General features: G+C 39.2%; 1 pseudogene; it reads right to left on the bottom strand.

Annotated features, from left to right (window-relative positions):
* The window catches only part of LOC137763527 (nucleolar protein 10 pseudogene), a 28,821-nt pseudogene extending 21,086 nt beyond the window's left edge, over window positions 1-7,735 (bottom strand).
* Window positions 7,736-12,108: the final 4,373 nt, after the last annotated feature.

The raw sequence follows: 12,108 nt of genomic DNA, 5'->3' as shown, positions 1-12,108 counted from the left end.
ATCTGGAGCCTGTGCTCCGCAACGAAAGGCCACGATAGTGAGGCCCGCGCACCACGATGAAGAGTGGCCCCCACTTGCCACAGCTAGAGGAAGCCCTCGCACAGAAACGAAGACCCAACACAGCCAAAAATAAATAAATAAATAATAATTAAAAAAAAAAGAAGAACTTTGTAAGGTAGCAATTTCTGTCTAAAAAAAAAATGTGAAATCTGTAACCTATTTTCAGCAGCAAAATCATATGACATGAAGTATTTCCTAGTATACATATCCATTTGCTATTTTTGGTACTTTTGCTTGAAAAGCATTGGCTTACTCGATTTTTTGTTTAACTTAACCTTCCTTTTGAAAAGAAAGATTAATTGTTTTTTTAATTGAAAATAACTTCATGAAGTATACCCCTGCCAGCCAGTGGTCATCACAGAAAAAGAAAAGCTATTTGGAACTCATCTTTTCTGTAATATAAATTTGGAACTCACTTTAGCTTCTTTGCCATGAAATAACCAGTGAACATCTATAAATACCAAAAGTTCTGATAATCTACATCTTATTATGAAATACTATACTATTTTACTCTTTAAGAAAATGAATTCATAAATCCTTTTAATTGGGCACATGTAAACTGTAATGTGTCCAACAATGACAAAAGCAAATACACAAAAAGAACACTCCATGAGGACATGAATAGTCTTTTCAATAAATGGTACTGGGTTTACTAGATAGCCCCATGGAAAAAACAAAGTGTAACCATACATAAACATTAATTCCAAGTAGATATACATGTGAAAGGAAACCATAAATCTTTTAGATGATAACATGAGAGATTATCTTCACCATCATGAGGGTGGGCAAAAAGTTACTAAGCAGACACACAAAAAAGCATTAACCATAAAAGAAAAGATTGATAAATTGGACTTGACTAATATTGATAACTTCTGTTTATCAAAGATGCCAATAAGAAAGTGGAAAAGACAAGCCACGGAGTGGGAGAAGGTATTCATAATACATTTTTCTGGAAAAGGACTGACAAAGGACTCGTATAAAAAATACATAAAGAAAGATTAAAAATCAATAACAAAAATAGATAATTCAATTTAAAAATGGGCAAAAGACTTAAAAGGTGCTTCACAAAAGATGATTCCCCACTGACTAATAAGTATGTGAAAAGATGATCCATCTCCCTGGTAATCAAGGAAATGCAAATTAAAATCACAGCGATATTATTGCATCTCCAGAATAACTAAAATTAAAGAAAATAATAATGAACATTGGTGAGTTATATGAAGCAACTGGAACAGTCATGACCTGCTGGCAGGAGTGTAAATTGGAACAATCACTTTGGAAATCAATATGCACTTATCCTATAACACAGTAATCCCATTTCTAGATATATACTAAAAAGACACGTACGAAAGTGTTTAGAGCAGCAACACTTCTAAAAACCCCAAAATGAAAACATCATAAGTTTCCATTAGCATTATAATAAATGAATAAATTTTGACATATTTACACAATGGAATAATATGCAGTCACTAAAATGAACAAAGTACTTTGAACAACTTGGAAGAAATCTCACAAAACAATGTTGAGAATCTGACACAAAAATGAGCATGGACTGTGTGATTCCATTTATATAAAGTTCAAAAGTAGGCAAAACGAAGCTATGTTGATGGAAGTCAGGAGAGTCTTTACCTTTGGGGAGGTGGATGATAAGCGGGCAGGCACCTGAGGAGACTTTTGAGCTGCTGTGATGTTCTGTTATAGATCTGGGCGCGTTCACTCTGTAAAAATTCACATATCATAGCAGTACACTTATGATTTGTGCATTTTAGGTATATATTGACAAAGAGTTACTTAAAAAAAGAACACCACAGTAATCATCCACTGTCCCCTCAATACCCCAAATACTATATATGTCAGAAAACCATTTGGACTAAATGAGGATTCCAGGTTCAGTTGGGTATGAAAAGGTCAAGAGAGCTTAAGTCCTTTCTGTTGGGTATGAAAGGTCAAGAGAGCTTAACTCCTTTCTATCTCACGTCGAAATATATATGTATATAAAATGTAAGAATGTTTTCTTTCACAAAGTTGCTTTGTCCTCTTCCTGGGAATGGCACACTCCACTGTGTGGACCTTTGGTACGTACAGTGTAAGGGAGCTGTGGAATTGAGCATGCGTACCACACTGGTCACAGGGTGAAGGGCGGGGTGAGGGGCAGTCTTCTCACTAAATTCATCCCTCAATTCTTGTTATTCCAAGTGCTTCTCTCTAATCCATCTCCTTCAGGGGTGTTACATCAAAAACAGAGGTCTACATTTTAGCGACTCAGCAATTATATCTCGCTTACTGAGCACAGTTTTATAACAAGAGGAAGTAAAATATTATTATAGGTTGTTCTTTATGTATTATTTCTTATTGTAAATGCATAACTTCTATTAAATATTTGCATTTAATTGAATCTGTCTTTCTACTCTACCTTAAATTTCTGAATCACTAATAACCTGCTCTGAAGACTGGGAACTCAGTAATACGTATCACAAGGACTGTAGTTCAGCTTTCATTATGGACTTTTAAGGCTTTGATGACTGGCCTGAGGACCAAATTCTCATTTGCAACTTTGTTTGTAAGGATAATATGTTCCACGTTTCACTGACCCACAAATGAACTTTTCAGAAGAAAAATAATTTGTAAATTAGGGATTCCTTGTGTAATTGAATTGTGGAAAATTTATATATCAATAACAAAAATGTGTTTTTTGCTATTTAAATATACTTAAAATATATTTTAAATATAGCACATTTAAAAATAAAATATATTTCAAAAATAGCACAGGAATGGCATAAGTAGGGCCTATCTTCTGAGATTAAGGTAAATTAATTAATAGACCAATTTGGGATGGAGATGATGAACAGTCAGGAACAGAATGGTAGACTAAAGTTGACAATTCTTCTCAATTCAAGGATAATATGAATTCAATACAAGATTACAAGTAAATCGTTATTGTTAAAGTTGGAGAATAGTTTTAGATTCAGTGAAATAGCAAAATGAATGAAAAGCATCCTTTTTAAAGTAGCAGGTAGAGATTCAAGCCAGGCAGGTAACATTCTTCCTTCTTAATGTTTTATTTTATATAATACAGTAGGATTCTTCCACATTTAAAATCTCCTCAGTCTCTTTATTGAAAATAATTTAATGTAGTTGTTCAAATCACAGTTTTGATTTTTGTTTTGTTTTGTTTTAATGGAAAGATCACATTCTTTTTTTTTTTCCTTCAAATTCATTTATTTATTTATTTATTTTTGGCTGTGTTGGGTCTTTGTTTCTGTGCGAGGGCTTTCTCTAGTTGCGGCAAGTGGGGGCCACTCTTCATCACGGTGCACGGGCCTCTCACTATCGCGGCCTCTCTTGTTGCGGAGCATAGGCTCCAGACGCGCAGGCTCAGTAGTTGTGGCTCACGCGCCTAGTTGCTCCGCGGCATGTGGGATCTTCCCAGACCAGGGCTCGAACCCGTGTCCCATGCATTGGCAGGCAGATTCTCAACCACTGCGCCGCCAGGGAAGCCCCAAAGCACAGTTTTTGATATCAGACTTTTATTCAAATCTTAATTTTACTACTTACTAGTGGTTCACTTTTGACAAGTTCTTTACCCCACTGGGTGTCAGTCTTCCCACCTGTGAATTGAATCCCCCTCATGGCCACTGTCAGGAATAAATGACACAGCCCATTTAAAGCACTTGGCACAATATCTGGTATATGGGAAATGTTCAATAAATAGTGTTCTCTGTAAATCTTTATATTTAGTGTGGGTTTAATATTTTCAACTTTGTTTGTCATAAGGGGAGCACAAAAGGTTAAACTTGGATCATATGTTCTATTAATTGATATATAAATTATTGTATTCAGCTCTAGGAAGATAAGAATCCTCCATACAAACACAATGAAAATCATAATTTCATTCAGAAAATTGGTAGAAGTAAATGTCTTATTCAATAAACAGAAGTTTCTGTAAAACCAAGGTAACTCAATTATGTCTTCCATGCAGATGACATAGCTAAATGCACTTTGGGAAAATCAGCTTTACCATTTTTTTAAAGAAGTTATTACACTAGTTATGAGGTGATAGCTCATAGGGGAGCCATTGGTGTTGCTTCTTTTGCTTTTGTTGCTCTCTCTGAAATACGTGATATACACCTTAAAATCTGCACTATTAATAGATTTCAAAGAAAAAATGGGGAGGAAAAGGGAAGCATTTGTGCTTTAGTTCAGCATGTGGATGAGAACTGAGGGAAAACAGAAGTGAAAAGGACAGAGATGAGATATAGGGACAACCGTGTCCTGTAATTTTAAAAAGTCAGATGACAACTGGTAGAGAGTAAGTTCAGGTTTTCAAACAGTGCCGGGAGTCATGGTTTTAACTTTAAAAACACTGATTATACTCTTGGGACTAAGGGTTTACTTCACATCTGAGTATCCTTGTATGTCTATTGTCCTTCTGGTCCATCCAGCTCTCCTTGCCAGATGTTAATTCTACACCCTCTTCCAAGCTTCTTCTGGTTACTGAAACCACCCAACATCACACCTCTCCATGCTCTCTCTACTTTAGTCATCAGGAGTCCTTGATTGCCTGATACTCATTGGAAAACAAAATAATTCCATGGGTTATTTTGTTTTGATTTTCAAAATTAGAAGAGTTTAAAGGCTCCTGAGGTGAAGTAAGCAGTAGAAAAGAATGAAAACAAATGCTGTGAGGTTGGCATGGGATGACAGAATATGACATGCTGAGAGTGATTTCTTTATCCTTATACTAGCCGTGTGTGGTTGCAAGTAGAAGCTTTTTCAAACATGCCAGAAGAATTTTTTTTTACCTGTGTGATGTTATTGAAGTTGAGATGTTTGTTGCCAAAACGATTTTTAATTAAGTCAACTCAAGAAGAACAAATTTCTCATAATCAGATTAACACTCCATCATCTTTCTTAAAATAGTTCAGAACCACTTAAAATGGCTGGATCAGCGACTGACTGAGTATTGGTAATTTTGCTGAGTTCATCATTACACTTACAACAAAAGGTTTATTGTGGCATCAAATAGAGTAGTAAATACCTGTTTTCTCATCTGCTCTCCACCTACCTACCTCCTTTCAGTTTTTTTTTTTTTCCATCAAATTGTCATTTGGCAAAGATAAGCATTTTCCTTAATTTGAAGCCAACTCCTCAAGTACAGTCATTTTGAAAAATTCAACAGTATTATTATTTACTAACTAGTTATGCTCCATACATCATACTTCTATCATATGCCAATCTGCAGATTACAGGACAGTGTGGGGATGCGCCTCAGTGTTTACACATGAAAATGATCCTCTATCTAACCTCTTGCAACTGCAAAATACCACTTCCATCTAGAATGACTCTACTGATTCTGCTTAGTTAAAGTGGAGATCAGGAAGGTGAATTCAGAGTGTGCTATGAGTTAGCAAAAATTTCTCAAATATCTAGGCAAAGTAATGATATAATTAGAGGAAACCATACAGCATTCTTGATTCCACTTGAAATCTTATACAGCTCTGTTTAGATTAACTCCTGATAAAGATGAGATGGAAAGGATATAGGCATTTCTTTCATAATTGTAACTTTCCAAGATTTTTCTAAGAGCATTTTCCTGTGGGTCTCAAAAGAATTTGTGAAATATATTCATTCACTAGATATACAAGTATATGTCTATTCCTACGTGGTAAATAATGGCATATTCGTTGTCTTTAGGAAACAATGAAATTTCATTGGGTTACTCAAAATAATGTTAAATTTATGTCCATCTGATTCAATAGATGTCTACATTTACATTGCAGGAGCACAGTGATATTTATGTAAAGTGAGCCCTAAAATAAGTCATTGTGTATAACATGTTGGGATGCTTGCTTCTTTGGGCAGAGGATGAGTTACATATTTTATCCATAAGTATAGACTTGTTCCTAGTTAGTGCTAACTTGCTTTCTAAATATTTTCCTGAAGATAAATTATAGGCAGTTCTAAGATAAACATATATATGCAAGCATGAATGAAAGACACACAGGCAATTACTTATGTTTGCCTGCATGTTTGGTCTGCAGCTAAACAAGTATTGGCAATTGCATTGGACTATTTAGGGGAAAAGATTCATATCAGGAAGCAGAGACCGCTCATTCTCTCTGCACTGATTTCAGTGGTTGCTATGGGAGAAGGGCTTGCGCATAACTTTAACAGGCAATTCAGGTAATTCATTCTACATGTTAAAGTTTTTTTAAACCTCCATCCTTAATCGATTTAAATCTATTTTCTAACCCTATCTCCAAAAAGAACCCTTCATTTAAAAAGATCATGTTTCCATGTTCTTGGTCCTTTCTGACATACTTGATTATTTGTACAGAGGGCCAGCAACTTGATATTTCTTTCTTAAATTTCTCTTCCTTTTCAGTAGCAAAGAAATCTCAGGGATATCCCCATAATTATTTTACAATGTTTCCTTTAAGGAAAAAATTCGTATCCCTTTTCTACAAATATTACTCAGTAGAACTTTGGAGAGACATTCAAGGTAGTTCTAACATTAGTTTCTTTCAAGTTTAAAAGAAACATATTTATCTTTAATTGCCCTCAGTTGAATTTTGTAGAGCTGACTATCTGACTTTCTGGAAATTTTCAGGTAAAATCCTATACATGTTCCCAATAGGGGGAACAATTTCTGACTTGGAGGTTTAATTTGGTTTATGCACTACTAACTTACAAAGCAGCATATTCATTTATGTAAGGTTTTTTTTTTTCTTTTAAATAAGGAGTTAGAAATGCTAGTGAGCTGATAATTTCAGGATCTAAAATGTTTCATTTTTATTTTCTTAAGTAGAGATTCTTAACCTCCATAATTTTTGGAGGTTGATTTTTACATTTTTGATACAGGTTCCTTGTATAAGCCACAGAGTTCTTTTCATAGAGAAATCTTAAAAGTTAATATTTATTTTAATATTTTGAAGATATCATGAATTAAGGGAATTATTTTAATACATATATATTTAATTTTATTATATATTTTAATTGTAATATTTCTGAGTTATTTACTGTGTACTTTTTCTTTTGACTTCCCAAATAGCAAACATCTGACAATGTCATCTACATTATTGCTATTTAATTCCTGCTCTGTATCTCACTGTCTACTCAACATTTCTTCTTGGATATTTAATAAGCACCTTAAATCTGATAATCTCAAATCTGAACTCTTTGATCCCCAGTTCTACCCCTAAAGCCCTATCCTCCTTTTCTATTTCGGTGAAAGACTACTTCTTCCTTCCAGCTTTTAGGCAAAACATCTCAGACTCAGACTCATCCTTAACTTTCTCTGTCTCTCATATCCCACATTTAATCTATCAGTATATCCTATCAACTCACCCTTCAAAACTTATTCAAAATTTTACCACTTCTCACCACCTCCACTGCTACAACTACCCACCAGGAACAAATCACCATTTTCCTTTACCTAGACTCTTGCAAGTCTCCTCAGTGGTCTTTTTACTTTCATCTTTGTATAACTATAGTTTCTTCTCAACACAGCAACTACAGTAATCCTTTTAAGAAATAGTAGATCTCGTCACTGTCCTGTGCAAAACCATCCAATGCTTACCATTTCACGTAGAGTAAAAGCCAAGGTCCCTGCAAAGGCCTGCACGTTCCTCCTGGATCTGCCCACCCGCCGCACCGCTGGGAACTCACCTTCCATTCTGACCCTCACCAACTCCACTCCTGCCACACTGAACTCCTCACTGCTTCTCCAACAGGCCAAGTATGCTTTATCTCAGGATCTTTGCATTTTCTCTTCTCTCTGTCTGTAATGTTCCACCCTAAATATCCACTGGCTCACTGTCACTTCCTTTGGTTTCTTATCAAATGTCATCTTACCAGAGAAATCTACCATGACCACTCTATATAAAATAGCTCGCCCTTACCACCATCACTAATCTCTAACCCTTTATCTTGCTTTATTTTTCTTTGGATTGTACTTATTACCATCTGAACTGTTGAGTATTTCTTACAATTTGTTTTGTTTGTCTACCTCCATTATATTATAAACTCCATGAAAAAGGGACTTTGTTTATTTTGTATGCCAGAACCTGGCACCTAGGCTCTCGAAAAACATTAATTGAAAGGGTGTATGAATGAACTGCACAGTGTCTGCTCAGTAAACACCACCTGGGCATTACAACACATGTTCTGGGTTGAAATAGTCATGTAAAAAGTATTGACCACAGCCTAGTCTGTCTTTAGAATAACCCCATTTTCACAGAATATTTATGTGAAACTTGGGTACATGTGGAATCATCAAACTCTTGGCTAAATAGGTCTTGCTTTAACTACTAAAACAAAAAAAACCTGCGTTGATCATTATTGCACTAAAAATTTTCTTTATGTTCCCTACCATCATCACCCTCTACTAATATTTACAGTTCACCTCCTGTGTTTCAATCTTTGCTTGTCAGATTATTACTTGAGTATCTTGTACTTTGTCTCTAGAGAAGTGAAAATTGGAAGATTAAAAGATAAAGAAAATGTATACATAATACAGGTAATGATCAGAATTATTATCACTGTAATTTTATTGGTTCAGAACAGACTCTGAAATATTTCTGGGGAGCTGTGTCACCTACCAGCATGTCATTCCTTATGCTTTCATTAGTTCTCCATCTCAGTAATTTACTTTGTTCATTTCTCATTAATATCCAGGTGGTAGGATTATAGTTAAGAAATATGTTGAACATTTGATTATTGATCAACCTGATGACAATGTCAGGCCGCATAATATAATGAATCCATGAAAGAACACTCTGGTTCATTTTTAATAGTAAAAGCACTGTTTTATTACTGTTTTTATTTTTTTCTTGGCTTCTGCTGGGAGTATGTTCTAGTTTCTAGTCACCTCACACTTGATCCTTTTTAATCCCTTGGCAGTCTGACCACTCAAATATTTCATCTTATGATAATAATCTAAAATTCAAAGATTTACATGAAGACTCACAAAAGAACAGTATTTTTTCTGTTTTTCATTTCCCAGGTTGTCCAAATTAGGTAAAGTGGTTTCTGTACTTAACACTGTACCCACAAGTGCCTGGTGTCTGCTCAACCTAAAAAAAGCTAAGCTTGAAAGAGGGGTCCACCATAATACTACTAAAGGTCAAATAATGAGCCTAAAAATCTGTTAGCGGGGGGGAGGAGAGAAGATGGCAGAAGAGTAAGACGCGGAGATCACCTTCCTTCCCACAGATACAGTAGAAATACATCTACACGTGGAACTGCTCCTACAGAACACCCACGGAACGCTGGCAGAAAACGTCCGACCTCCAAAAAGGCAAGAAACTCCCCCCGTACTTGGGTAGGGCAAAAGAAAAAAGAAATAACAGAGACAAAAGAATAGGGATGGCACCTGCACCAGTGGGAGGGAGCTGTGAAGGAGGAAAGATTTCCACGCACTAGGAAGCCCCTTCGCGGGCAGAGACTGCGGGTGGCAGAGGGGGGAAGCTTCGGAGCCACGGAGGAGAGCGCAGCCACAGGGGTGCGGAGGGCAAAGCGGAGAGGCTCCCGCACGGAGGAGCGGTGCCGACCAGCACTCTTCAGCCCGAGAGGCTTGTCTGCTCCCCCGCCGGGGCGGGCGGGGCTGGGAGCTGAGGCTCGGGCTTCGGTCGGATCGCAGGGAGAGGACTGGGGTTGGCGGCGTGAACACAGCCTGAAGGGGTTAGTGCACCACAGCTAGCCGGGAGGGAGCCCGGGAAAAAGTCTGTAGCTGCCGAAGAGGCAAGAGACTTTTTCTTCCCTCTTTGTTTCCTGGTGCGCGAGGAGAGGGGATTCAGAGCGCCGCCTAAACGAACTTCAGAGACGGGCGCGAGCCGCAGCTAACAGCGCGGATCCCACAGCAACAGGGGCGCAGAGGAAAAAGCGGAGAGACTCCCGCACAGCGGCTCGGCGCCGAGCAGCGTTCACCAGCCCGAGAGGCTTGTCTGCTCCCCCACCGGGGCAGGTGGGGCTGGGAGCTGAGGCTCGGGCTTAGGTCGGATCGCAGGGAGAGGACTGGGGCTGGCGGCGTGAACACAGCCTGAAGGGGTTAGCGCACCACAGCTGGCTGGGAGGGAGAGCGGGAAAAAGTCTGTAGCTGCCGAAGAGGCAAGAGACTTTTTCTTGCCTCTTTGTTTCGCTGCGCGCAAGGAGAGGGGATTCAGAGCGCCGCCTAAACGAACTCCAGAGAAGGGCGCGAGCCGCGGCGATCAGCGCGGACCCCAGAGACGGGCGTGAGACGCTGGGGCTGCTGCTGCCGCCTCCAAAAAGCCTGTGTGTGAGCACAGGTCACTCTCCACACCGCCCCTCCCGGGAGCCGAGAGCCGGTGCAGCCCGCCACTGCCAGGGTCCCATGATCCAGGGACAAATTCCCCGGGAGAACGCACTGCGCGCCTCAGGCTGGTGCAACGTCACGCCGGCCTCTGACGCCGCAGGCTCGCCCCGCCTCCTCCGTACCCCTCCCTCCACGCGGCCTGAGTGAGCCAGCGCCCCCGAAGCAGCTGCTCCTTTAACCCCGTTCTGTCTGGGCGGGGAATAGACGCCCTCAGGCGACCTACACGCAGAGGCAGGTCCAAATCCAAAGCTGAACCCCAGGAGCTGTGTGAACAGGGAAGAGAAGGGGAAATCTCTCCCAGCAGCCTCAGAAGCAGCGGATTAAAACTCCACAAACAACTTGATGTGCCTGCATCTGTTGAATACCTGAATAGACAACGAATCATCCCAAATTCAGGAGGTGGACTTTGGGAGCAGGATATATTAATTTTTACCCTGTTCCTTTTTTTTTGTGAGTGTATATGTATATGCTTCTGGGTGAGATTTTGTCTGTATAGCTTTGCTTTACAATAGCTTTATTTTACTTCACTATATTATAGCCTCTTTCTTTCTTTCTTTCTTTCTTTCTATTTTTTCTCCCTTTTACTCTGAGCCGTGTGGACGAAAGTCTCTTGGTGCTCCAGCCAGGCATCAGGGCCGTGCGTCTGAGGTGGGAGAGCCAACTTCAGGACACTGGTCCACAAGAGACCTCCCAGCTCCACGTAATACCAAACGGTAAAAATCTCTCAGAGATCTCCATCTCAACATCAAGACCCAGCATCACTCAATGACCAGCAAGCTACAGTGCTGAACACCCTATGCCAAACAACTAGCAAGACAGGAACAGAGCCCCATCCATTAGCAGAGAGGCTGCCTAAAATCATAATAAGGCCACAGACACCCCAAAATACACCACCAGACGTGGATGTGCCCACCAGAAAGACAAGATCCAGCCTCATCCACCAGAGCTCAGGCACTAGTTCCCTACACCAGGAAGCCTACACAACCCACTGAACCAACCTTAGCCACTGGGGACAGATACCAAAAACAACGGGAACTACAAACCTGCAGCCTGTGAAAAGGAGACCCCAAACACAGTAAGATGAGCAAAATGAGACGACAGAAAAACACACAGCAGATGAAGGAGCAGGGTCAAAACACTCCAGATTTAACAAATGAAGAGGAAATAGGTAGTCTACCTGAAAAAGAATTCAGAATAATGATAGTAAGGATGATCCAAAATCTTGGAAATAGAATAGACAAAATGCAAGAAACATTTAACAAGGACGTAGAAGAACTAAAGAGGAACCAAGCAATGATGAAAAACACAATAAATGAAATTAAAAATACTCTAGATGGGATCAATAGCAGAATAACTGAGGCAGAAGAAAGGATAAGTGACCTGGAAGATAAAATGGTGGAAATAACTACTGCAGAGCAGGATAAAGAAAAAAGAATGAAAAGAACTGAGGACAGTCTCAGAGACCTCTGGGACAACATTAAACGCACCAACATTCGAATTATAGGGGTCCCAGAAGAAGAAGAGAAAAAGAAAGGGACCGAGAAAATATTTGAAGAGATTATAGTTGAAAACTTCCCTAATATGGGAAAGGAAATAGTTAATCAAGTCCTGGAAGCACAGAGAGTCCCATACAGGATAAACCCAAGGAGAAACACGCCAAGACACATATTAATCAAACTGTCAAAAATTAAATATAAGGAAAACATATTAAAGGC

The sequence above is a fragment of the Eschrichtius robustus genome, chromosome 4 (assembly GCF_028021215.1).
Source record: "Eschrichtius robustus isolate mEscRob2 chromosome 4, mEscRob2.pri, whole genome shotgun sequence".
NCBI classification, from domain to species: domain Eukaryota; kingdom Metazoa; phylum Chordata; class Mammalia; order Artiodactyla; family Eschrichtiidae; genus Eschrichtius; species Eschrichtius robustus.
The sequence above is the reverse complement of the archived record's forward strand: the minus strand, read 5'-3'. Positions and strand labels throughout refer to the sequence as shown.